Below are 26,881 nucleotides of genomic sequence, written 5' to 3'. Positions count from 1 at the left end.
TTTTTATTTTATTAGGGGGCTTAGATTAGGTTTAATTAATTTAAACTTCTTGTAATTCTTTTTTATTTTTTTGTAATTTAGTGTGTTTTTTTTTGTATTATAGAATAGTTTATTTTATTGTATTTTAGTTTAGCTAATTGTAGTTAATTTATTTAATTAGTTTAATGATAGTGTAGTGTTAGGTGTATTTGTTATTTGTTAGGATTTAATTTACAGGTAATTTTGTACTTATTTTAACTAGGTAGCTATTAAATAGTTATTAACTATTTAATAGCTATTGTACTTAGTTAAAATAAATACAAAGTTGCCTGTAAAATAAATATAAATCCTAAAATAGCTACAATGTAATTATTAGTTATATTGTAGCTATATTAGGGTTTATTTTCTAGGTAAATATTTAGTTTTAGAAATATTTAGGAATATTTTGTTTCATTTAAATTATATTTATGTTAGGGGGGTGTTAGGGTTAGAGTTAGGTTTAGGGGTTAATAACTTTATTATAGTAGCGGCGATGGTGTGGGCGGGAGATTAGGGGTTAATAATTGTAGGTATGTGGCGGCGATGTAAGGGAGGGCAGATTAGGGGTTAATACTATTTATTCTAGTGTTTGTGAGGCTGGAGTGCGGCGGTTTAGGGGTTAATACATTTATTATAGTGGCGGTGAGGTCCGGTCGGCAGATTAGGGGTCAATAAGTGTAGGTAAGGGAGCAGTGACGTTGGGGGGGCAGATTAGGGGTTAATAAATATAAAATAGGGGTCAGCGGTGTTAGGGACAGCAGATTAAGGGTTCATAGGGATAATGTAGGTTGCGGCGGTGTCCAGAGCGGCAGATTAGGGGTTAATAATATAATGTAGGTGTCAGCGATAGCGGGGACGGCAGATTAGGGGTTAATAAGTGTAAGATTAGGGGTGTTTAGACTCGGGGTTCATGTTAGGTGCAGACTTAGAGAGTGTTTCCCTATAGGAAACAATGGGGCTGCGTTTGGAGCTGAACGCTGTTTTTTTGCAGGTGTTAGGTTTTTTTTCAGCCCTAACTGCCCCATTGTTTCCTATGGGGATATCATGCACAAGCACATTTTTCCAGCTTACCACTACCGTAAGCAACGCTGGTATTGTGGGTTGAAGTGGAGCTAAATTAGGCTCAACGCACCCTTTTTTGAGCGTAATGCAGCCGCTCAGACAACTCTAAATACCAGCGTTGTTTGAAGGGTGCGCTGGGGAAAAAAGCAACGTTAGCTACGCTGGTTTTTACCGACAAAACTCTAAATCTGGCGGTTAGTGTTTTATTAACCAATGAACTGAGCAGGCATAAAACGTTCATATTAAAAATATGTTTTGTAAACAACCAAAAAAAATGCTACTGAAGTGAGAAAGAATTTGCTTTTTAAAAAATCGAAGGTATTAGATAACTTGAAAAAATGGTGCTAAAATACAAGAGAAATAGATTTTTTTATGGTTTAGCATAGCAGTTTTATATCCGTCTCCATATCAGTCATTTTAAAGCCAGCTAAAAATATGTACAATGCACTTTGGGTTAGATTATGAGAGGAACACAAGTTTGTGCTTTATCTGCATTCAACTTTTTTTTTTACCATTGCACATGTATTACAGGTCACAGGTAAATTGTTTGCTTGTTCACAGTCACATCCTCACAATGAAAAAAGTCTTTGTATAGTTACAAACGCAGGTTCCTATTACCCCACAGACTTTAATGGAGCCTCATTTTGAACAAGATAAATAACAGCTGCCAGCTCGCACAAAAACGAACGCAGGATGCAATGAGATATATGTATCTATTTCTATACATATGTATGTCTGTATTTATATATATATATGAAACGGTAAAGGGTAGAGAAGTGCACAAGAAAGGCACCTCTAGTGAAGCCTGTTTTCACTAGTGTTATGAACAGAACAAAGTAAAATAGAATTACTCACGTGATTTGACCTCAACCAATATGAGGTATAGATAAGACACTGGTTATAGTTGGTGTAATCGATGTCTCCTTCTGCTTTCCCCTTGTTTCCTACTGTCCACTATAATCCTTCAGGTCCTGGATAATCATGGTATAGTCTATGTGAAAGTGAAACTGGGTCCACTGTCAGTACCAGGGTGTGAGTGGGTTATATAGGGACAAGTATAAACCGTAATCCAAATGATACAAAGAGAATGAAACAAATTAGATAATAGAAGTAAATTAGAAAGTTGTTTAAAATTGTATTCTCTATATAAATCATGAAATCATTTTTTTGGGTTTCATGTCCCTTTAAATCAAAGGTATTCTATAGCTATAGTTTAATTGAAGCTGGTGATTTAAAAGGGGACTTTGTACTTTAAGTTCATGTTCAGAATCCTGTGTAGTTTAGAACTAGTCATATTGATGCTAAGTAATCTTATTTGCTAGATAAAGGTTTTTTGTATTTCATATCTCTAAGTCAGGCTTTTATTATTGTAAGTAAACCTCTCTGGTGTTTATTAAAGGGACAGTCAACACCAGAATTGTTGTTGTTTTAAAAGATAGATAATCCCTTAATTACCAATTCCCCAGTTTTGCATAACCAACACAGTTATAATTATACACGTTTTACCTCTGTAATTACCTTGTATCTAAGCCTCAGCAGACTGCCCCCTTATTTCAGCTATTTTGACAGAATTGTATTTTAGCCAATCAGAGCTGTCTCCATGGTAAATTCACATGCATGAGCTCAATGTTATCTATATGAAACATGTGAATTAATGCCCTCTAGTGGTGAAAAACTATCAAAATGCATTTATATTAGAGGCGGCCTTCAAGGTCTAAGAAATTAGCATATGAACCTCCTAGGTTTAGCTTTCAACTAAGAATACCAAGAGAACAAAGCAAAATTGGTGATAAAAGTAAATTAGAAAGTTGTTTAAAATTACATGCCCTATTTGAAACATGAAAGTTTTCTTTGGACTTGACTGTCCCTTTAAGTTATTTGCAGCTATTGTGAGATATTTCAAAATTGGTTATTCTATTTAAATCTCTGATTGTGGTAAATTAAGCAGAGTAAGTTTGTAATCCATTTGGGCATTGAATTAGAGTTATTGGCTAATTATAGAAGATTCTGGTATTTTATTGTGATATTTTTAGGTGATTCATTGTAAGGTCCATTTTAGAGATATATTTTTGATTTACTTTGTAAAGAATATTATAACAGCATAAAGCGTGTATAGTTGATTCATACATATACTGACATTATATAGTAAAAAGCAGCATTACATTATATATGCACACAATAGTATAAATATACCCAACACTTGTGTTCTTGCTACAAAGGGATTTATCAGACATATAATGTTCCCTATATATATATATATATATATATATATATATATATATATATATATATATATATATACACACACACAGGTGGCCCTCGGTTTACGCCAGTTCAATTTGCACCGTTTCAGAATAACAACCTTTTTTTTCAGTCATGTGACTGCTATTGAAAAGCATTGAAAAGCAGTGCACTAATTAAAATAGCCAGTAGGTGGAGCTGTCCGCTTGTGTTGCAACAAAGTTATGCAAGCTTAGCAGACTTAAATTAATCTGTGTACAAAGAACAGACCTTAGCTATCGAGCAACAAGATCTAGCAGCCACTTCCCTATTATCTTCCTGTCCAGCTGCTTGAGGTGAGGATGCCTAACTGCCTATTAATCACTCCAGATTGAAATGCATAGAATAGGTGCAGATCCAATATTATCTAACATGCAAACAATACAGAGAACTGTTTGCAGAAATATGCAAGTAAAAAAATGTTTTTGTTTATTAAAAACTTAGTTTGATTATACAGTCTGTTCTGTTATTATTTAATTAGGTTTATAATGCTGTTTAGCATTTAACGTCTTAATTTCAAAGCTTTAAAAATAATGTATTAGGTGTTACTTATGACAATTTTGAGAGGGGCCTGGAACCTAACTCCCTCACTTCCCTTTGACTTACATTATAAACTGGGTTTCAATTTACAACAGTTTTGATTTACAATGATTCCATCTGGAACCTAACCGCGGCATAAACTGAGTGCTACCTTTATACAGTATGTGCTATTATCAGTTCTTGTGACTTCTAACTAACTAACTAACATGAAAACATCTAACAGACATAATATCAAGTTACAGAACATGACACACATATTACATACCCAGAATACATGTAGGTTATAGTAGCCATTTAAATTAAACTGATTATGATCACATGACACACATATCACATACCCAGTATACATGTAGGTTATAGTAGCCATTTAAATTATACTGATTATGATCACGTATGTACTGGTTACTGATATTGTGTCTCATTAAATAAAATCAGTTTCCCCTCAGTAATTCCTCTGGTATATAACATGTACAATGCTAAGCATTTATTGCTATAAGAAAAAGTTTATCCACATGATGTGCACATTAAATATATTTCCCAGATGTCAATCATTTGAGACTGATGTTCTTGTTTATATAATTCTCTAACACTCTATTCATATAAAGATTCCTTTATTCTGTAAATGTAATTATTTCCTCTCCTATGTAAAACAAACGTACAACTCCTAACACTGGCATATTAATAAACAACACTGGGGGTGCTTTGGTGGTGAATGGCTGTGTAAACTGGTCAGTATGAGGACAGATTTGTATATTCCTGTGTGGTGTTTGTATTCTATTACATTGATATGAGAGAAACTGAGGTGCACATATATAAAGTTACATAGGACAGCAGGAGAGCACCTCCAATCTGGGGCTTTTATAACTGGGATTTAGAAAGTATTATTTACAATAGGATCCTTTTTTATGCTTCTATGTAGAGAGTTTGTCCTCTTTAGGATAATTGTAAAAAGGTTTGTACACTGTGTATATAAAGTTTGTGTGTAAATATTTGGTGTTTTGTGATACCTGACTTCAATAAAAACCTTTTTTTCCACTTTCTAAACATGTGAAAGGTTTCTTCCCTTGTGAATTCTTTCATGAGTTTTCAGAGTCGTCTTATGTGTAAAACATTTTCCACACTCTGTACACGTGAAAAGCTTTCCCCCTGTGTGAATCCTTTCATGTTTTTTCAGATTACTCATTTGTGTAAAACTTTTTCCACACTCTGTACATGTGAAAGGCTTTTCCCCTGTGTGAATCCTTTTATGATATTTCAGATAACTCATTTGTGTAAAACTTTTTCCACACTCTGTACATGTGAAAAGTTTTTCCCCTGTGTGAATCCTTTTATGATATTTCAGATTACTCATTTGTGTAAAACTTTTTCCACACTCTCTACAAGTAAAAGGCTTTTCCCCTGTGTGACTCCTTTCATGATATTTCAGATGACTCATTTGTGTAAAACTTTTTCCACACTCTGTACATGTGAAAGGCTTTTCTCCTGTGTGAATCCTTTCATGATTTTTTTAGACAATCCATTTGTGTAAAACTTTTTCCACATTCTGTACATGTGAACGACTTTTCTTCTGTGTGAATCCTTTCATGTTTTTTCATAGTACTCTTTTCTGTAAAACATTTTCCACACTCTGTACATGTGAAAGGCATTTCCCCTGTGTGAATCCTTTCATGCTTTTTCAGATTACTCTTTAGTATAAAACTTTTTCCACACTCTGTACATGTGAACGGCCTTTCCCCTATCTGACTCATTTTATGATATTTCAGACTACTCATTTGTGTAAAACTTTTTCCACACTCTGTACATGTGTAAGGCTTTTCTCCTGTGTGAATCCTTTCATGAGTTTTCAATTTACTCTTTTCTGTAAAACATTTTCCACACTCTGTACATGTGAACGGCTTTTCTCCTGTGTGAATCATTTCATGAGTTTTCAGAAATTTCATTTTTATAAAACTTTTTCCACACTCTGTACATGTGTAAGACTTTTCTCCTGTGTGAATCCTTTCATGAGTCTTCAGATCACTCTTTTGTGTAAAGCTTTTTCCACACTCTACACATGTGAATGGCTTTTCTCCTGTGTGAATCCTTTCGTGCGCTTTCAGATGAGCCATTCGTTTAAAACATTTGCCGCACTCAGGACATGTGTGTGGTTTCTCACCTGTGTGAATTTTGTGGGGTTCTAGTAGATTAGACTTCCATCTAAAGCTTTTCTCACATTCTGTAGATTTGAAATGTTTCTCCTTTGTATGAATCATTTGGTTAGACTGTAGACTTTTCCCTTCTTTAATATGTTTTGAAAACGGAGTAAATGTGTGTGGTTTATCCTCAGGGATAATAATTTCACTAGATAACTCATAAATGTTGTCCTCTTGTTTGATGACTAAATTACTCTCTGTACACAATGATTGCTGCCCAGTTCCTGCCAATTCGCCATCTTCTTTAAATATCTGCTGTGATATCCCCAATGTTTGTGAATAGTCATTGGTGTCTAAGACTATTGGAGTTTGCGGTATCATTCTGATGCTTTCTGTAGTGAAGGATGGAAATGAACTATTCACGTGTTTGTCTACATAAAAAGAAATGGCATAAAGAGAAATACGACTGTTTATTCTTTATAATATAATCTCATGCAAAACTACTTATATATTCCTAACTCTTATAAGGCATATAAAAAAATTTACTTGAACAATGTACAACTATACATGATAATTTGGTGAGGATAAATATGTAAGAATACCACGTCAGACCTTTGATGGATTATATGATCCTTTTATATAATGACAAAAGTTAGATGTTCATTTCTATGAGTTAATTATTGAAAGTGCACCCAGTTTTGGATTCTGCAATTTTCTTTTGTGTATCTATTTAAGTTTCTTTATGTTCAACACTAACCCCTGGTCTCTGTCTAAAACAACATAAAGGGTCCAAGAGAGACCTATATCGCTAAATAGGGGATTAAAAATGAGGAATACGAACACTAATGTACAACACTAAAGAGATATGCTGTAAATATTTAATGTATTGCTTTCATTTTGCTTTATGTATGCAATTATTTTTTATTCAATTAAAAAAAATTGAATACAGGGGGCGGAGTTACGCCGTGCTGGAACATGGCCGCATTTTGACACAGCTCCGTGTCGACCCGCTCTCTCTTTGCTCCATAAATGGTTCAGACACAGCCTAATTGACATTTTGGAGAACCGGAGGAGCCCCGCTACCTGCACAGACTACCTTGCTAACTAGCTGACCCCGGATCCTTTGCGGCCACCGATCGGGTTCTTTTATCAACTCCCGATACGCCGCCATCTTGGACTTGCAGGGACCTGCTCCTCTCAAACAGCGGGTGATTTCCCCAGAGCTCACACAGCGCTATCGACTGGAGGTCGACGTAAGCTTACCCCGCAGACACGGCAATTGCAGTGACCACCGGGCCACCCGCTCCTTTGAAGGCCGCAACCTACAGCACTCCATGCAGGGCCTGGGTACAGGCCGCAACACCCACGAGGTATTTGCTCAGTTTCTTAACAGCCCAGGGTAGGGCGCAAGTTTTTAGCGGGGCCGTAACAGCAGTGAACCCGAAGTTTGTGTGATAAGTTGGGATCATTACCTAGAAGCTCTGAAAAGTGTTAACCAAGAATAGCTTACAAGCCCCTGATAGCGCAGTTTGATAAAACTTTCCCACGCACTTGAAGAACTTACAAGCTGCATATAAAGCCCTTTCTTACAACAAAATAGAGATTTGGGATTTGCTTTGAACTCTCAGCTTTTTCATTAAGATTATAAAGCCGCAGGGCTTTTCCCTAATTCACAGGCACATCTCAAGGCAATACAATGGCCTCTAAAAAGGGGCAGAAGCCTGAAAAGCCCACAAAAGCCCAACAGCAGACCCCCTCAGTCTCTTCCTTTTTTCAGACGACATAGGCAGCTACTACTGCAGGCATGGAGACAGATGAGATACCATGTGTACCCAGTTCTATCCCATTCTCACAAAACCAACAAGATCAATTACAGGCCATACAAGCTAGATTGGCATCTTTGCCTTCAAAATCAGACCTTGACTCACTAAAAGTATTTATCAAGGAGGAATTAAGAGACCTGAAAAAAGATCTAAATGAGATGGGTAACAGAATTGAATGCTTGGAGGAGGGCCAAGAGACTTTAAATAATCTTGTTAGTTCAAATACTCAGCAACTTTCTATCCAGGACTCTATGGTCCAGTCCCTGCAAAATAAGGTTGAAGACCTTGACAATCGCGGGCGCAGAAATAATTTGCGCATCTGCGGGATCCCAGAGTCTATCCTTCCAGACCTGCTTAAAGACTATCTAAAAGGCCTATTTCAACATCTCTCTCCAAACTTACCAACTATTCTATCTGAAGATCTGGACAGGGCACATAGGGCTCTGCGGCCACTGCCTAAACCCCCTTTGCCCCCACGTGATGTCATTGTCAGATTCCTTCGTTTTACTGCTAAAGATAACATCTGGCATTCGGCACGGTCTCAACAGTCTATCTCATATGAGGGCCATACCTTACAAATTTATCAAGATCTCAGCCCATACACGATCCAAAGACGGAAAGAAATCAAATTTATTACGAACACGCTGCAAGAGCATCGTATCAAATACCGCTGGGGATTTCCGTTTAGCTTGGTAATCATTCATGATTGACCATCTTTCCAGATCTCTCAACATTAAGTTTGCACCGCCATCTGATGCAGTCTTTAATATTCCTTCCACGTCTACAGAGCAAGCCCCCTCGCACGCAAGAGACCAATGTGCGAGGGGGCTTGCTCAATGGCAAAGGGTTCTGCCAAAACGGAGAAGAACAAATTCACAGCGTCCCGAAGATGGTGCACCGCCACAATGAGATAAGATCACTCCTGAACTTTAGAAAATGTACTTATCTATCTTGACTGAAGTGGGATGTGAAAACCCACCAGTAAACCCTATATAGTTAATCTTCCGGCCGCAGCCATATGGCTCTTTCAGACTGTTACTTACTACAAGGACTCTGCCTATACAAGGAAGTTGTGCAATACCTGATGTGGTAACGTACTGTACAGAGTTAAATTAGAATTTTGTTTTAAACACGTTGTCAGTTTTTTTTTTTTTTAAATGTTTTTCCGAAGAGAATAGGAATGTATTTAACAAAGTACAATGCAGCTATTTTAAGGTTGTTCTGCTCCGGGTTGGGGAGGTTGGTATAGGTACCTAATTAATGTGAGCAATACCCTTAGACCTAAGCTTATAGAAGATACAAACCCGTGTCTTTTACTCCATCCCATTACCTTTCCCCTCCCCCTCCTAGTAACAATCCAAGGGCTCCTCCAAATGTCTAGACCAATAAATATATATATTGTAAGGTGTATGTTAGTATGTTTCGTACACTAATTACACACAATGTATCTACCATATTTTATTGTTGTTCAGAATTTCTCTGCAATGCTTTGTTTCTGGTTGATTTATACTTACTGTTTTATTTTGTTCAGATCTCAGACGGAGTTATGACTTCAGACGGACCTCCTACTACACTAATCTATAGATACAAGCCTGAGGAAACAGGGTTATCCCTGAGAAACGCGTCGTTATTATCTCTGTACATACAAGGAGATTTGCCTTTTAAACACACCCAGCTGTATTTTGATGCACTGATAGTATTTTTTATTTTTGCACAATAAAATACTTGTTTTAATTTTTATACAAGCCTGGTGTTAGTGTGGCATTTCACTTGCAAGTAACCTAAGGGCTGTTTAGCCTTTCTCCCCTCTTCACTCCAGTTCCTTTCTGCTGAAAGTGACCCAGGCAAGGGTTACGGTTGGGACAACAAGAACCATAGGATATCACGACGGGGATTCCATTGTACAGCCAGCTGGTTTGCTGTGAAAATACCATCCTGTTCCTATAGGCACAATTGAGTGCCTTCACGTTTGTGAGTATCCTGTAGCTTGTTTCATTTGGATATTGTTGGTCCTCATTGATCTACACATGTGGCGCCTCTGTTTTTGTTGTCATTACAGCTGTCCACTAATCTATACCTACTTCCCAATATGGAGACCACACGTGAGAAAAATATAAAGTTAATCTCCCACAATGTAAAAGGATTTAACAGCCCATTTAAAAGATCCCTAGCACTACGGGAATATAAAAAAATAAAAGCGGATATATTGTTCATTCAAGAGACCCACTTTAAGAGGGTATTTGAACCTAAGGCTGGCCTTAAGAAATTCGGAGAGGTTTTCCTCTCTTCACAAACTACCAAACACAATGGGGTTGGGATATTAGTGAACAGTAGATTGCCATTCCGCATAATTTCGACACACAAAGACAAAGAAGGCAGGTACATTATAGTAGTAGGGTACCTATTTCACAAGTTAGTAATGCTTGCAAACATCTATGCCCCTAACGTTAACCCTTTACCCTTCTTTCTCCAGCTGAATAAAATACTTTTCGAAACATCCAGGGGGTGGTGACTTCAACCTAGCGGCTAGCGCTTGACCCAACCCTTGACTGCTCCACAGGCACGTCCTCGGTACCTAACAAAACACTTAGACAAATTAAAACAACCCTCTCACAACTGGCCCTGCATGACACATGGCGATTACACCACCCTAGTGATAAACATTATACATTCTACTCAAACCCACATCACCTATATACCAGAATAGATTATTTTTTCACAGATGTAAATAGTCTTTCATTCGTCACCCATACTGACATCTACCCTATCACCTGGTCAGACCACTCCAAAATCAGCTGCCATCTTAAATGGCCTACCTCGTCACCCTCCAATTCTTGCTGGAGATTTGACGATTCTCTCCTTCGAGATGCCTTGCTCTATATCCAGATTCAAAAATCTCTAATTGATTATTTTAAAAGAAATGACATTCCCGATACCGACATACATAACATCTGTAACGCTCACAAATGTGTGATTAGGGGTGAACTTATTGCAATAAAAGCCGCTAAGACTAAACAACAAAACCACTATCTTCAGTCCCTATTAGAAGATATAGATAAACTGCAGACACTACACAAAACATACCCCACGAATACCTCACTATTAGACAGCCTTAGCCATAAACGAGATCAGTTACACATTTTTTTGGATACTGAAGAGAAAAAAAAAGGCTTTGTTTCTCAGAAAGATGTACTATGAAGGAGCCAACAAGCAGGGAAAACTACTGGCCAGACAATTAAAAAGACGAACAAATAAACAATATATAATGAACGTACGCGGTCCCTTGGGTAACTTACACTCGACCACTGCTGACATCACGAAAGCATTCATGGACTACTACGACAACCTTTATAATACTAGATGTGATGCGACCGACCCCTCCCCAACAGACATAGCAGACTATCTATCAAACTTAAATCTCCCGAAGCTAACCTCGGAACAAATAGATACACTAGATGCCCCACTTTGTGAAGAAGAACTTATTGAAGCTATCTCCTCTCTCCCCTCGGGTAAAGCCCCGGGCCCCGATGGCTTTAGCAACTCCTATTATATTCAATTTAAAGAAATATTGTCACCATACCTCCTAAAATACTATCAGAGCATAGACTCTGGCGGGGCGTTTCCCTCCTCCTCGCTGCGAGCGCACATATCACTAATACCTAAGCCAGGTAAATCACCAGAACAAATATCACACTATCGCCCGATCTCGCTCATTAATACTGATTTAAAGATTTTTGCGAAAATTCTAACAAACCGTATAAACCAGTTCCTCCCTTGCCTTATACATAATGATCGGGTGGGCTTTGTGCCCGGGCGCAAGGCGAGGGACAACACAGTCCGCAATCTACATTTAATCTGGCACATCACAAACTCACAAATCCCCTCAGCAATAATATCCACCGATGCCGAAAAGGCCTTTGACTGGGTCAACTGGTCTTTTCTGAGAGCAGCTCTAGAAGCATTCGGCTTTAGCTCAATCACCCTAAAACGAATATTCGCATTATATGTATCACCTAAAGCCCGTATTTTAGTTAATGGCTCCCTCTCACCCCCTATCGATATAAACAATGGAACGCGCCAAGTTTGCCCTCTCTCACCCTTACTGTTTGCACTCCTCATTGAAACCCTAGCCGCCAAGATTAGGAACAACCCTGAGATTACAGGAATTTCGGTGGGACGGGAAATTTACAAGTTAGCCCTTTTCGCCAATGATATCCTTTGTACAGTTACTAACCCTAAACACTCCATCCCCCCTTCTGACGGAGTTCTCTACTTTTCACAACCTAACAAATTTTCTGATAAATCAGACCAAATCTGAAATAATGGGCTTATGCCTCCCACTAGACTCAATAAACTCAATAAAAAAAAGCTGCCCCTTTAAATGGTGCAAAGCATCCATTAAATATCTAGGTATATTTCTAACTGACTCAATTGATAAGATCTTTTCAGCTAATTTTCTCCCAATTAAATCAGCAATTACGAGAGACTAGTCCTCCTGGAGCTCGAAGAAATTAAACTGGTGGGGGCGAATTAATACTTTAAAAATGAATGTCTTCCCGAGACTCCTCTTCATCATGGAAGTGCTACCTATCCCCCTACCCCCTAAATATATACCCCAGATGCAAAACTTATTTAGCGCCTTTGTGTGGCAAAGGAAGCCACCGAGAATTAATAAACATACCATAACCTTGTCTAGATCTCATGGTGGTCTAGGAATACCTAATTTAGAAGCATACAGAACCTCGATATTTATGCAGAGGTTGCTAGATTGGAGGGTGGGAGACACACAGAGGAGATGGGTTCGCCTTGAAAACTATCTAGGACCTGGTATACCATTACACAATTTTTGCTGGAGGGCAGACTTTTACGACCAGACAAGGCTCATCACTAATCCGATTACAAGAGAAACAGCCTCCCGATGGAGCTGGGCCTCTATACATTACCCACACATCTCTTCTAGCCCAGGACCCCTAACCTCCCTACTCCACAACCCTGACTTCACTATCTTTTCGCTAGTTAACGAGGGCTCTTCTACCCGGGAGTTACCCGATACACTTATCCACCACGTCACCATTAATGAAACAATATGCACACAGGACCAATTGATAGAACGTGGCATTGAATGGGTGAGAAACTGGTTCTCATATAGAAGATTACACAATTACATATCTACTCACAAAAATCAGAATAATATGGTCCGCACCCCTACCAATTTGGAGAAATTATTTCTTGTAACTTGCCCAGTTAAACATTCACTGTCTACCATTTACAAAATTATCACCCCCCCCCCCGGGTAACTTACCAAACTCTATGGAAATGTGGGAAAGAGAATTGGGAACCATCATCCTACCTCAAACAGAGTCTAATATATTTTTAAATACAAAAAAGTCATCTACCTCTTCCTCCATCTTAGAAACAAATTATAAAATCCTTCATTGTTGGTACTGGACCCCCGCAGGCTTCATCGCTTATACCCTAAGCTCAGTAATAGATGCTGGAGGTGCGGACATGTGGGAAGCGGCATGGGCCACATGTGGTGGTGGTGCTCCCGGCTTAACCACTTTTGGTATCAAATCATAAGGGAAGTTGAGCATATCCTTAAAATAACTATCCCTCCAGACCCTTTGGTTTGGTTATTGAACAAGTCCACTCCTCTCTCTTTCAAACAACTCCTCCCTATATTCAGGATTTTTACCAACAGTGTAAAAATTCTTATAGCTAAAAGGTGGAAGTCTAGAGAGGTTCCCACGTTAACAATGTGGCGAGAAAAGGTCACTGAACTCCTGGAATTGGAGGAATACTCAGTATATAAAAGAGGGAACACGGAAAGTTTTACAATGTTACAAGCAATGTGGGATGAATATATTAGAAATGTTTAACTCTCATCATTTACAGCAACTACCCAATATATATGATTGCTTAATGCTAGTGTGGTCCTCAACTAAGAAGTCAAAATCATATCATAGACGCCTGATTTACTCCCTCTGAGACTGAACAACAGTTCCTTGAAATTACCTAGTTATTTTTGTTTTACTTTAAAATTTTAAGAGACCGTAAATCCATAGATGCAATACAATCTCTATTTGCCTTTAACACAATTTCTTTTGTTTTTGTGTTTTGTACCAATATGTAAACGATGTATTCTCTGCACAATCTCTTTTCTACTAAAAAGAATTTAAAAAAAAAAATTGAATACAATCCATCTCAATAAAAAAACATTTTTTTATACTCAAAAATGTCTTCCGTTCTGTATTTTTAAATGTATTTACCTGTAAATAACAAATTAAAAAGCATAACATCAAATGTAAACATTACTACATCACAGTAAACTAAATGACTGATTACTGATGAAAACAAGTTACAGGGCCGCATTAAACAAGGTGCATGTGGATAATGTTCTCAGCCAGGGAACAAGTACATCTGTATTCTGGGCAAGAGAGGTGGCATCCACCATCCTCATTTAAAATTGCACAAGCAAATGCACATACAGCCCTGCCCAGCACATGCTCACCCAGTTGGGTGAGAACATGATGCCTTAATCATCACAGACTAATCATCAGTGTGAGATGTTTTGAGAGGGTAAGAAGCAGTGACCTTATGATAATCTTTATCTTTTGGCTGTGGTTGTTCTATTTATATAAACAGCCAAAAACGATATTAGTTTCATAATACTCACTGTAAAATTAAGCACACAAATCAGTGGTGGTTCTGGGGTGGGGAACACTGGGGGAGTTGTGGGTGTTCCACACATGGGAACAAGGTAGGCATAAGTGTAGTTATGGGTGTTCCATGAGCGAGGTCAGGGCAGGGGAAGATGGAGTTGCAGGTGTTTTGAGTACAGAACCAGGTCAGGCAGTTGTTGGACATGGTCTGTCTAAAAGGACAGAGGGGGGAGTAGTATTTTTTTGCCCTCCTCCTCAGCTCAATGGAGGTTGCTCCATCTTTATAACGTCACTGACACAAATGTTCTTAAAGATGCAGATATAAATATAATAGTTTATATTTGTTTAATGAGTGATCTATTCTATTTTCCCAGGTATTAAAATCAGCATAATATCTATTTTACTCACCTAACACATATGAATTCATGCTGATAACAGGCTCCAATGTCTGTGCTCAGGAAGAAGGTTCCCTTATTCACTTCAGTTACATCAATACCTGATATCTCTCAGTGCACTGGCCGTGTCTGTAAAAAGAATATTAAATGGTTTAGACAGATAATAATAAATAATGGTTCTGATTAACTGTGCGTATGGTATAATTAAAGGCACACATAACAATTCATGTGATACAGATTAGCTGTTTAGGTTATTACATATGTGCTGTTTAGTCACCACAAGCATTTAGTACAGTTATCTATATGGGTGTTATAATTGCCTCTTAAATATGAATCTTCACAGATCTATACAACATAATTGTAGAAAATCTATTTAAGTGGGGCCATATCACAACTTTACAAATATATTATAATCTTTGTTTTCTGTCATTTATATGAAACAATATTTTCTCCTGAAAGAAATGTTAAAAAACATCAATTATGCTTACCTGATAATTTTCTTTTCTTCAGATGGAAAGAGTCCACAGCTGCATTCATTACTTTTGGGAAATTAGAACCTGGCCACCAGGAGGAGGCAAAGACACCCCAGCCAAAAGTTTAAATACCCCTCCCACTTCCCTCATCCCCCAGTCATTCTGCCAAGGAACAAGGAACAGTAGAAGTGGACTCTTTCCATCTGAAGAAAAGAAAATGATCAGGTAAGCAAAATTTATGTTTTTCTTCATAAATGGAAAGAGTTCACAGCTGCAGTCATTACTTTTGGGAAAACAATACCCAAGCTATAGAGGACACTGAATGCAAAAACGGGTACAAAAGGTGGCCCATTCTGAGGGCACCAGGCCTACAAACCCTAGCCCAAAAACCTGATTCATCTGAAGCCAAGAAAACTTTGAAAAAAGGGAAAAGGCCCTAAGGACACTGACCCGCAGCTAGTCCAGAAGCCTAGCTAGAGACCGCAGAAATGGACACGACTGAGCCAACCCGCCTCCATGAGACACTGTAACCCAGCAGTTGGTCCCCAACAATCCACCCCTTACTAGAAAAAGGGATCAAACCCCCAAATAAAGAAAGCCCCCAAAAAAGAGAAAACTAAGGATCCCCGAAGGGACCCCAAACATAGTACAACCGTTTCCAAATAAAAAAGGGAACTCCGAGAACCAAGCCAAGCACACAAAGACCCGAAACAGTCTTGAGAAACAGGCAGGTAACGAGAATCTCAGTACCCACAGAGGGTATGCCAACTCTCAACCTCAAGAAGTGAAGCCACTAATCTAACCACTAGACCAAAACAGCAGGCTTCCAAGACCCCGGATTACACAAAAACCACAAGGTTAAGACCGGGAACAGAAACCGAGAAGAAAACATCTCCTAAATACAAAATGCAACCACATCTTAACAGACAACTAAAGACAGAGTTCTTAAGTCACAGAAAACTCACAATATCGAAATATTCAGAGACCGAACACATGCAGCAACACAGGCAAGCGAACCACTGAGACAACCCACACGCCACAGTCATACCAGGATGACTCAGAAAGGAATACTTGCAAACAAGTAAAAGCAGCTGAAAAAAAGAGATATCAAACCCTATTGTCAGACTGCTAAACATCCACTAAACAGTGGGCACACCACAGGCTGTCTGAAAGCCATTGGTCCTTCTCAAAATTCATGAACATAGAGAAAGCACAGAACCTCAAGGAGGCTCACCGACCAAAAGACCAGAGGACGGACACATATTTCAGATCCTGCTCCACACCAGAACAGCCCAAGCAACAGGCAGGTCTGAAAAAAACAAAGGAACAGAAAGGACCCCAAATACCAATCCTTAGGGAAGGACGGAATGGGGTGAACTCTGTCACCCCAACAGAACTCTGGTGCTAACCCCAGATCTCCAAAATAAGTACTGTCAAAAGATAGCCCAATAGAAGATGAACATCACAAATGTTGAAGATTCCTATGAAAACCCATTAGAACTGACAGTCTCAACATAGAGTTTCCAGTCTCCATAGAAGGAACAGCACAAGCCCCAGAAAAGCAAACTGCTCATCCTTACAGGCTAAAAATACCTGTTCCAACTTCCTGCACACAGGAAAGGACAACAACCCTACAGAGAGAGGAACCCCCCTTCATAAGAAGGAAAAACAACCCCCCCCAAAGGGAAGGACACCTATAAGAACAGAGTACATGCTCACAAGGCATTAGTCAAGTCTGATGAAAATGAAAAGCAGAATGAAAATCATCCAGAAGTCCTTAAGAGCACTGAAAGAACTCCCCACAAAAGAAAATATACATCGTTCAAATGACAAGGCAAACCATAAGTAGGATAGCCGAGAGCGCCCAGAACCTGGCCAAGCTGCTAGCAGACTTAGCAAGCCATTCCTTAGCCCCGAGCAGCCACAGGATCATAAAATTCTGGACCTTCAGAAAGATCCCAAACAACTATAGGCCTGAGCCCCAGAATTGTTTAAAACAAACCACACCCTAGGGAACACAAATATGCCCTCTGAAAAATCAGACCTCACAGGGGAATAACAGGACTAACTCGTAACACGGGGACAAGACTCACTCAGAAATTCCACCCAAAGAGAAGAGAACCTCCTTTACAAAAGTCCAACACTCCAAAAAAAAGCTAGGGCACAACAGAGGCACGCCAAGACTCTAGAATCCAAGGGATAACATTGAGGACAAAGTACCCAAAGAACGAGTAGGACAAAAGGCTAGACTCCATATCCCCACAGAGTATGCAACCAGTGGACCATACCCAAGGAAAAAGAATGCAAAGCATACCAACCCCGGCAGAAAAACCCCTAAGCAAAGCTCGGGGAAGGAGACCTCACAACCTAACCTCCCTGATTTTGAAAAAACAAACTCCTGAAGTAGGAAAAGCCACACGGCCCTCCCTATAAAGGAGGTCAAAACCGCTAAGGAGAAACGGACAAGGTCCAGAAATCTTAACCCGAAGGAAAAGAACTGCAAAAGGAACAAGTCCAAGGAGCCCCTAAAGGCAAGAACTGCCAGGAACCAGCGGCAAGGAGGCCCTGAGTCCTCTAAACTTCCAACCCAAACGGGGAGGGAAACACTCTAAATTCCGATGAAATGACGGAAACAACAGAGTGTGTTGCAGCGGAACTCCACTGAGTCCCAGGTGACCAGCTAAAAAGGATAACAAGGACTGAATCAATCCCCCATGCCTTGCAGACCCTCAGGTCCTCTCAGAAAGCTTAGCTGAACCTATCAAAATAAAAAATAAGGAAAAAATACAAATAATAGTGCACCTCAACCGGACCAGCCAGGCAGATAGGTGACAGTTGTCTGCAATAGACATCAATACAGAAGGATCCGAAACCAATCAGGACCAGCCTGAAACACAAGGTCGATACTGTCAAGGCCGCAATTAGTTACCCCCAGAAATGGAGACTAAACAGCAGACAAACATAGGACTAACATGTCCTCACACAAACAAACTTCCGTAGAAGTAAAACAGAGTGATATACAATTGCGAGCATCTATGTCCGAAAAATTCCTGAAGGAAAACATAACATGAGCTCAAAATAAAAAATCACCCTAACCAGATTAAAATAAAAATAAGGCAACCCGTAGGTTATCGCCCAAGAAGAACAAACACACCTGCAGGAACGAGATCATGTTCTTCCAGCTCAGGACTGGAAAAGATACTCACTAAACAAAGCTATAAAAAGATTACGTGATCCTCATATAGCCAATTCTGCGAGTCATTCGAAGTAGAAGACTGAGAATTCCCATATCCGTTAAGGATGGAATCCTCCAACAACGCCAGAATGTGTCTCAGTAGGACACGAAGGAGTGCCAGTCTATAACGAAAGGCAAGGCATACCCTCACCAGAGCAGCAGACGACCCTGACCCCGAAGGTTGACTCCATGATGCCTCAGGGATAGTCGTTCCCCCAGAGCTGAGCAGGACATCCCATGCCTGAAGAGCCCGTGTCAACAGAACATGTACAATATCGTAAGCACACTTCTGGTAGCTGCAGATGCATCAGCACCATAATAATGGACATTATTGGCCATAAAATGTGCCATAACCTCGGGGGGGGGGGGGGGGGGAAACCACCTTCCAGTGAATAAGCAAAATCTGGGTTACCTGCATGTGTAGTAAGAGTAGGTAGTAGGGAACTAGCCACTCGGGGGACAGGACCCTCAGAGACGAATGGCTCAGCGGCTTCTTGAATCCCCGATCCCGAGGAATTGAGCACTCTAAAACGGCATTCTGAACATAACTGAAGGGCATGTATGACCCAGGCCAAATCGTATTCCTCACAAGAGATGTTCATCTCCACTATTATCAGAATTCTCCATAACTGGGATATTGAATACAAAAAACGGACCAAATAGGAAAAGTAAATGGCACCTGACACCCACAATGGCTGGGGCAATCACCACCTCCTAGGACCCAGACACCAGCGGACCAGAAATTTTCCATCGCCACATGATCAGGAACACGGAAATGGAGAGTCAAAACGTGACCATGCCAGGTCACCAGGTGCACTGAGTGGTCCAGAAAAAAAGGCTGCGTCACTTCCAAGGTCGTTATGTTCCTAGCCAAGAGCCTAAGTAACACGGCACATAAGCAGGTCGGATCACATAGCAAACATGATTAAAAAATAATTTATGTAAGAATTTACCTGATAAATTCATTTCTTTCATATTGGCAAGAGTCCATGAGCTAGTGACGAATGGGATATACATTCCTACCAGAAGGGGCAAAGTTTCCCAAACCTCAAAATGCCTATAAATGCACCTCCCACCACACACTTCAGTTTAACGCATAGCCAAGTAGTGAGGTGTAAAAAGGAGTAAAAAAGCATATAAAAAGAGGAACTGGAAAAATAATGTGCTTTTACGCTAAAAAAATCATAACCACCATAAAAAAGGGGTGGGTCTTATGGATTCTTGCCAATATGAAAGAAATTAAAGGGACACTGTACCCAAATTTTTTCTTTTGTGATTCAGATAGAGCATGAAATTTTAAGCAACTTTCTAATTTACTCCTATTATCAAATTTTCTTTATTCTCTTGGTATCTTTATTTGAAATGCAAGAATGTAAGTTTAGATGCTGGCCCATTTTTGGTGAACAACCTGGGTTGTCCTTGATGATTGGTGGATAAATTCATCCACCAATAAAAATGTTCTGAACCAAAAAAAAAGCTTAGATGCCTTCTTTTTCAAATAAAGATACCAAGAGAACGAAGAAAAATTGATAATAGGAGTAATTAGAAAGTTGCTTAAAATTCCATGCTCTATCTGAATCATGAAAGAAAAAAAATTGGGTTCAGTGTCCCTTTAATTTATCAGGCAAGTTCTTACATAAATTATGTTTTATTTTTTATGTAATTGGCAAGAGTCCATGAGCTAGTGACGTATGGGATATAATACCCAAGATGTGGGAAACCACGGAGTCGTCACTAGAAAGGGAGGGAAAAAATAAAAACAGCTAATTCTGCTGAGAAAATTAAACCAAAATAATAATTAATTTTTCTTAAAATTCAAAAAACTTAAAACATAAGTAGAAGAATCAAACTGAGACAGCTGCCTTAAGAACTTTTCTACCAATGACTGCTTCTGAAAAAGCAAACACATTAAAATGGTAAAATGTTGTAAAAGTATGCAAAGACCAAGTTGCTGCTTTGCAAATTTGATCAACTGAAGCTCCATTCTTAAAAGCCCAAGAAGTGGCAACTGAGGAGACTGCCCCACGGAGACTGCCCCGCCTCCAAATAAGCTTTGTGAATCAAAAGTTTCAACCAAGATGCCAAGGATATGGCAGAGGCTTTCTGACCTTTCCTAGAACCAACGAAAACAACAAATAGACTAGAAGTCTTCCTAAAATTCTTATTAGCCTCAACATAGTATTTCAAAGCTCTAACTACATCTAAAGAATGTAGAGATCTCTCAAGAGAATTCTTAAGATTAGGACACAAAGAAGGAACAACAATTTATCTACTAATGTTGTTAGAATTCACAACCTTAGGCAAAAATTTAAACAAAGTCTGTAGAAGATTCACAAGAAAGACCAGAAAATTCAGAAACTCTTCTAGCAGAAGAGATAGCCAAAAGAAATAACACTTTTCAAGAAAGTAGTTTAATATCCAAAGAATGCATAGGTTCAAAAGGAGGAGCCTGCAAAATCCCTAAAAACCAAATTAAGACTCCAAGGAGGAGAAAAAGACTTAATAACAGGTTTGATACGAACCAAGCCTGAACAAAACAGTGAATATCAGGAAGTCTAGCAATCTTTCGATGAAACAAAACAGAAAGACCAGAAATTTGTCCCTTCAAAGTATTTGCAGACAAACCTTTATCCAAACCATCTTGAAGAAACTGTAAAATACAAGGAATTCTGAAATAATGCCAAGAAAAATTATGAGAGGAACACCATGAAATATAGGTTTTCCAAACCCGATAATAAATCTCTCTCGAAACAGACTTACGAGCCTGTAACATAGTGCTGATCACTGTGTCAGAGAAATCTCTATGACTAAGAACTAAGCGTTCAATTTCCATACCATCAAGTTTAGAGATTTGAGATCCTTATGGAAAAGTGTCCCTTGAGACAGAAGGTCTGGCCTGAAAGGAAGTGGCCAAGGCTGGCAACTGGACATCCAGACAAGATCCGCACGCCAGAACCTGTGAGGCCATGCTGGTGCTACCAGAAACACATGAGATTGTTCCAATATGATCTTTGAAATCACCCTTGGAAGAAGAATTAGAGGTGGAAAAATGTAAGCAGGTTCGTAAAACCAAGGAACTGCTAAAGCATCCACCATCTCAGCCTGAAGATCTTTGGATCTGGAAAGATATCTGGGAAGTTTCTTGTTTAAACAAGAGGCCATCAGATCTATTTCCGGAAGACCACACATCTGTACAATCTGATGAAACACATCTGGATGAAGAGACCACTTCCCCGGATGAAAAGTCTGATGACTGAGATAATCCGCTTCCCAATTGTCTACACCTGGAATATGAGTTGCAGAAATTAGACAAGAGTTGGACTCCGCCCAAAAAAGTATCCGAGATACTTCTTTCATTGCTAAAGCACTGCAAGTCCCTCCCTGATGATTGACATATGCCACTGTTGATATTGTCTGTCTGAAAACGAATGAAAAGTTCTCTCTTTAATAGAGGCCAAGTCTGAAGAGCTCTGAAAATTGCACGTTCTAATATATTGATTGGTAACCTCGCCTCCTGAGGTTTCCAAACCCATTGTGCTGTCAGAGATCCCCAGACAGCTCCCCAACCTGTAAGACTTGCTTCCGTTGAGATCACAGTCCATTAAGGGCAAGCAAAAGAGGCCCCTCGAACAATACGATGATTGTCCATCCACCAAGACAGAGAGCATTGAATGTTGGGATCTAAGTATATCAACTGTGATATACGAGTATAATCCCTGCACCACTGTTTCAGCATGCAAAGCTGCAGAGGTCTCATATGAAAATGAGCAAAGGGGATTGCGTCCGATGCTGCAGTCATAAGACCTAAAACCTCCATGCACATAGCCACTAAAGAGAACGATCGAGACCCTTGTTAGAGGAATCAAAAAACTTTTTTGTAAATTGATCCTCCAACCATGCTTTTGAAGAAACCACACAAGTTGTTTCATGTGAGATTCTGCTAAATGAAAAGACTGAGCTAGTACCAAGATATCATCCAAATAAGGATGCAATAGCCTGCTCTCTGATTACAGATAGAAGGGCACCGAGTACCTTGGAAAAGATTCTTGAAGCCATCGCTAGGCCAAATGGAAGACTGGAAAACTGGTAATGCTTGTCTAGAAAAAAGAATCTCAGAAACCGATAATGGTCTGGATGAATCAGAATATGAAGATAAGCATCCTGTAAGTCTATTGTGGACATAAAATGCCCTTGCTGAAAAAAAGGCAAAATAGTCCTTATAGTCACCATCTTGAAAGTTGGGACTCTTACAAAATGATTTAGAAGTTTCAGATCCAGAACTGGCCTGAAAGAGTTTTCTGTCTTTGGTACAATGAATAGATTTGAATAGAACCTCAAACCCAGTTCCTTTAGAGGAACTGGAACAATCACGCCTGAAAGCATAATTTATGTAAGAATTTACCTTATAAATTAATTTCTTTCATATTAGCAAGGTCCATGAGCTAGTGACATATGGGATATACATTCCTACCAAGAGGGGCAAAGTTTCCCAAACCTCAAAATGCCTATAAATACACCCCCACCACACCCACAATTCAGTTTAATGAATAGCTAAGAAGTCGGGTGATAAGAAAGGAGTGAAAGCATCAACAAGGAATTGGAATAATTGTGCTTTATACAAAAAAATCATAACCACCATAAAAAGGGTGGGTCTCATGGACTCTTGCCAATATGAAATAAATTAATTTATCAGGTAAATTCTTACATAAATTATGTCTTCTTTCATGTAATTGGCAAGAGTCCATGAGCTAGTGACGTATGGGATAGAAAATACCCAAGATGTAGAAATCCATGCAAGAGTCACTAGAGAGGGAGGGATAAAAATAAAGACAGCCAATTCCGCTGAAAAATTGATCCACAACCCAAATCAAAAGTTTTAATCTTAATAATGAAAAAAACTGAAATTATAAGCAGAAGAATCAAAGTGCATATCAACCATTCACTAGCACAGAGAGCAGCACAGTGTGTATTAACCCTTCAATAGCACAGAGAGCTGCACAGTGTGTATTAACCCTTCACTAGCACAGAGAGCAGCACAGTGTCTATTAACCCTTCACTAACACAGAGAGCAGCACAGTGTCTATTAACCCTTCACTTGCACAGAGCGCTGCACAGTGTGTATTAACCCTTCACTAGCACAGAGAGCAGCACAGTGTGTATTAACCCTTCACTAACACAGAGAGCAGCACAGTATGTATTAATCCTTCACTAGCACAGAAAGCAGCACAGTGTGTATTAACCCTTCACTAGCACAGAGAGCAGCACAGTGTGCATTAACCCTTCACTAGCACAGAGAGCAGCACAGTGTGCATTAACCCTTCACTAGCACAGAGAGCAGCACAGTGTCGATTAACCCTTCACTAGCACAGAGAGCAGCACAGTGTCTATTAATCCTTCACTAGCACAGAGAGCAGCACAGTGTGTATTAACCATTCACTGGCACAGAGAGCATTACAGTGTATATTAGCTCTCTTTACTAGCACAGAAAGCAACACTTTGTGAATCAACTCTTGAATATCACAAAGAGTAGCACAGAGTGTATTAACCCTTCCAGAGTTCATTAACCCCTTCACTAGCACAGAGAGCAGCACGGTGTGTATTAACCCTTCACTAGCACACAGAGCAGCACAGTGTATATTAACCCTTCACTAGCACAAAGAGCAGCACAGTGTGTATTAACCCTTCACTAGCACACAGAGCAGCACAGTGTATATTAACCCTTCACTAGCACAAAGAGCAGCACAGTGTGTATTAACCCTTCACTAGCACAGAGAGCAGCACAGTGTATATTAACCCTTCACTAGCACAGAGAGCAGCACAGTGTGTATTAACCCTTCACTAGCACAGAGAGCAGCACAGTGTGTATTAACCCTTCCCTACCACAGAGAGCAGCACAATGTGTATTAACCTTTCATTAGCACAGAGTGTATTAACCCTTCCCTACCACAGAGAGCAGCACAGAGTGTATTAACCCTTCACTAGTACAGAGAACAGCACAGTATGTATTAACCCCTTCATTAGCAGAGAGCAGCACAGTATGCATTAACCCTTCAGTAGCACAGATAGAACAGTGTACATTAACCCCTTCACTAGCACAGAAATATGTAGTGGGTATTAACCCTTCACTAGAACAGATAGGTACACAGTGTGTATTAACCCTTCACTAGCACAGAGAGCAGCACAGTGTGTATTAACCCTTCACTAGCACAGAGAGAAACAGCACTTAGTATACCATTGCCTGGCACAAGTAGATGAATAACAAGCATTACATTTTTTATTTTTTATCACACAATACAGATAGCCTGACTCACTCACCCAGCAGCAGCTGCAAAGGAAGTAAATGGGAGGGGAACAAAGGTCTGCTCGATACTGAACTACATCTCCCAGAATACATGCTGAGAAGTCACATGTTAAGCAGAAGCCAAAAAGAAAAGAAAATACAAAGGACTCGGTGTCTAGCTGCAGACTGGAGCTCCACGCTAGACAGGAAACATGTGACCTCCACACAAAGCTTTTTTTTTTTTTTATCAACTTTAATGTAACAAACAACCTATAGACAATCATTATGAAAACAAAACATTTTGCAGCTTTCTTGATCTTAAAGGGACACTGAACCCAAACATTTTCTTTCATGATTCACATAGAGCATGAAATTTTAAGCAAATTTCTAATTTACACCCTATTATCAAATTTTCTTTGTTCTCTTGCTATCTTTATTTGAAAAAGAAGGCATCTAAGCTAAGGAGACAGCAAATTTTTGGTTCAGTACCATGGACAGCACTTGTTTATTGGTGCTGTCCAATCAGCAAGGACAACTCAGGTTGTTCACCAAAAATGGGCCGGCATCTAAACTTACATTCTTGCTTTTCAAATAAACATACCATGAGAATGAAGAAAATTTGATAATAGGAGTAAATTAGAAAGTTGCTTAAAATTGCATGCTCTATGTGAATCATGAAAGAAACATTTTGGGTTCAGTGTCCCTTTAATGTTCACTCACAGTGGTTTATGCTGATTGTCATTTATAAGGTAACTACTGTGACTGTCATTTATAAGGTAACCACTGTGACTGTTATTTATAAGGTAACCACTGTGACTGTCACTTATAAGGTAACCACTGTGACTGACATTTATAAGTTAACCACTGTGACTGTTATTTATAAGGTAACCACTGTGACTGTCACTTATAAGGTAATCACTGTGACTGTCATTTATAAGTTAACCACTGTGACTGTTATTTATAAGGTAACCACTGTGACTGTCACTTATAAGGTAATCACTGTGACTGTCATTTATAAGTTAACCACTGTGACTGTTATTTATAAGGTAACCACTGTGACTGTCACTTATAAGGTAATCACTGTGACTGTCATTTATAAGTTAACCACTGTGACTGTTATTTATAAGGTAACCACTGTGACTGTCACTTATAAGGTAACCACTGTGACTGACATTTATAAGGTAACCACTGTGACTGTCATTTATAAGGTAACCACTGTGACTGTCACTTATAAGGTAACCACTGTGACTGACATTTATAAGGTAACCCTGTGACTGTCATTTATAATGTAACCACTGTGACTGTCACTTATAAGGTAACTACTGTGACTGTCATTTATAAGGTAACCACTGTGACTGTCACTTATAATGTAACCACTGTGACTGTCACTTATAAGGTAACTACTGTGACTGTCATTTATAAGGTAACCACTGTGACTGTCACTTATAATGTAACCACTGTGACTGTCACTTATAAGGTAACTACTGTGACTGTCATTTATAAGGTAACCACTGTGACTGTCACTTATAATGTAACCACTGTGACTGTCACTTATAAGGTAACTACTGTGACTGTCACTTATAAGGTAACCACTGTGAATGACAAGAAAGCTGAAAAATGTACAAATCTGAAGTTGGATTCTTATTTTATCAGCTACTTATCCTGCAACTGATTACAATTTGCAAAATAAAGATATCTAGCATTATTTTTATTTTAAATAAAATAATACACTTTCCAAAAACCTAAACAAACTTACATTTTATAAAAGAACAACAACTTATATTGCAATAAACAGATGGCAATCATGGCATAATTTTGATTGTTTCTAATAAGTAACTGATATTATAAAAGGGTTAAAATCCTTTGCGCCACTCATTTATGTGTGGAATATACAAGGCGTGAGCCTCTTCATGGGACAGACGTTATCAGCCTTGTCCAACGCTCTTTATGGCAAACAAATTGGTGCCAACCTTACCACTTT

General features: G+C 39.1%; 1 pseudogene; it reads right to left on the bottom strand.

Moving 5' to 3' along the window:
- Window positions 1-3,766: 3,766 nt before the first annotated feature.
- LOC128659835 (gastrula zinc finger protein XlCGF26.1-like) lies at window positions 3,767-25,027 on the bottom strand (annotated as a pseudogene).
- Window positions 25,028-26,881: the final 1,854 nt, after the last annotated feature.

The sequence above is a fragment of the Bombina bombina genome, chromosome 5 (assembly GCF_027579735.1).
Source record: "Bombina bombina isolate aBomBom1 chromosome 5, aBomBom1.pri, whole genome shotgun sequence".
In the NCBI taxonomy this organism is placed as follows: domain Eukaryota; kingdom Metazoa; phylum Chordata; class Amphibia; order Anura; family Bombinatoridae; genus Bombina; species Bombina bombina.
This window is presented reverse-complemented; position numbering and strand designations above follow the sequence as displayed.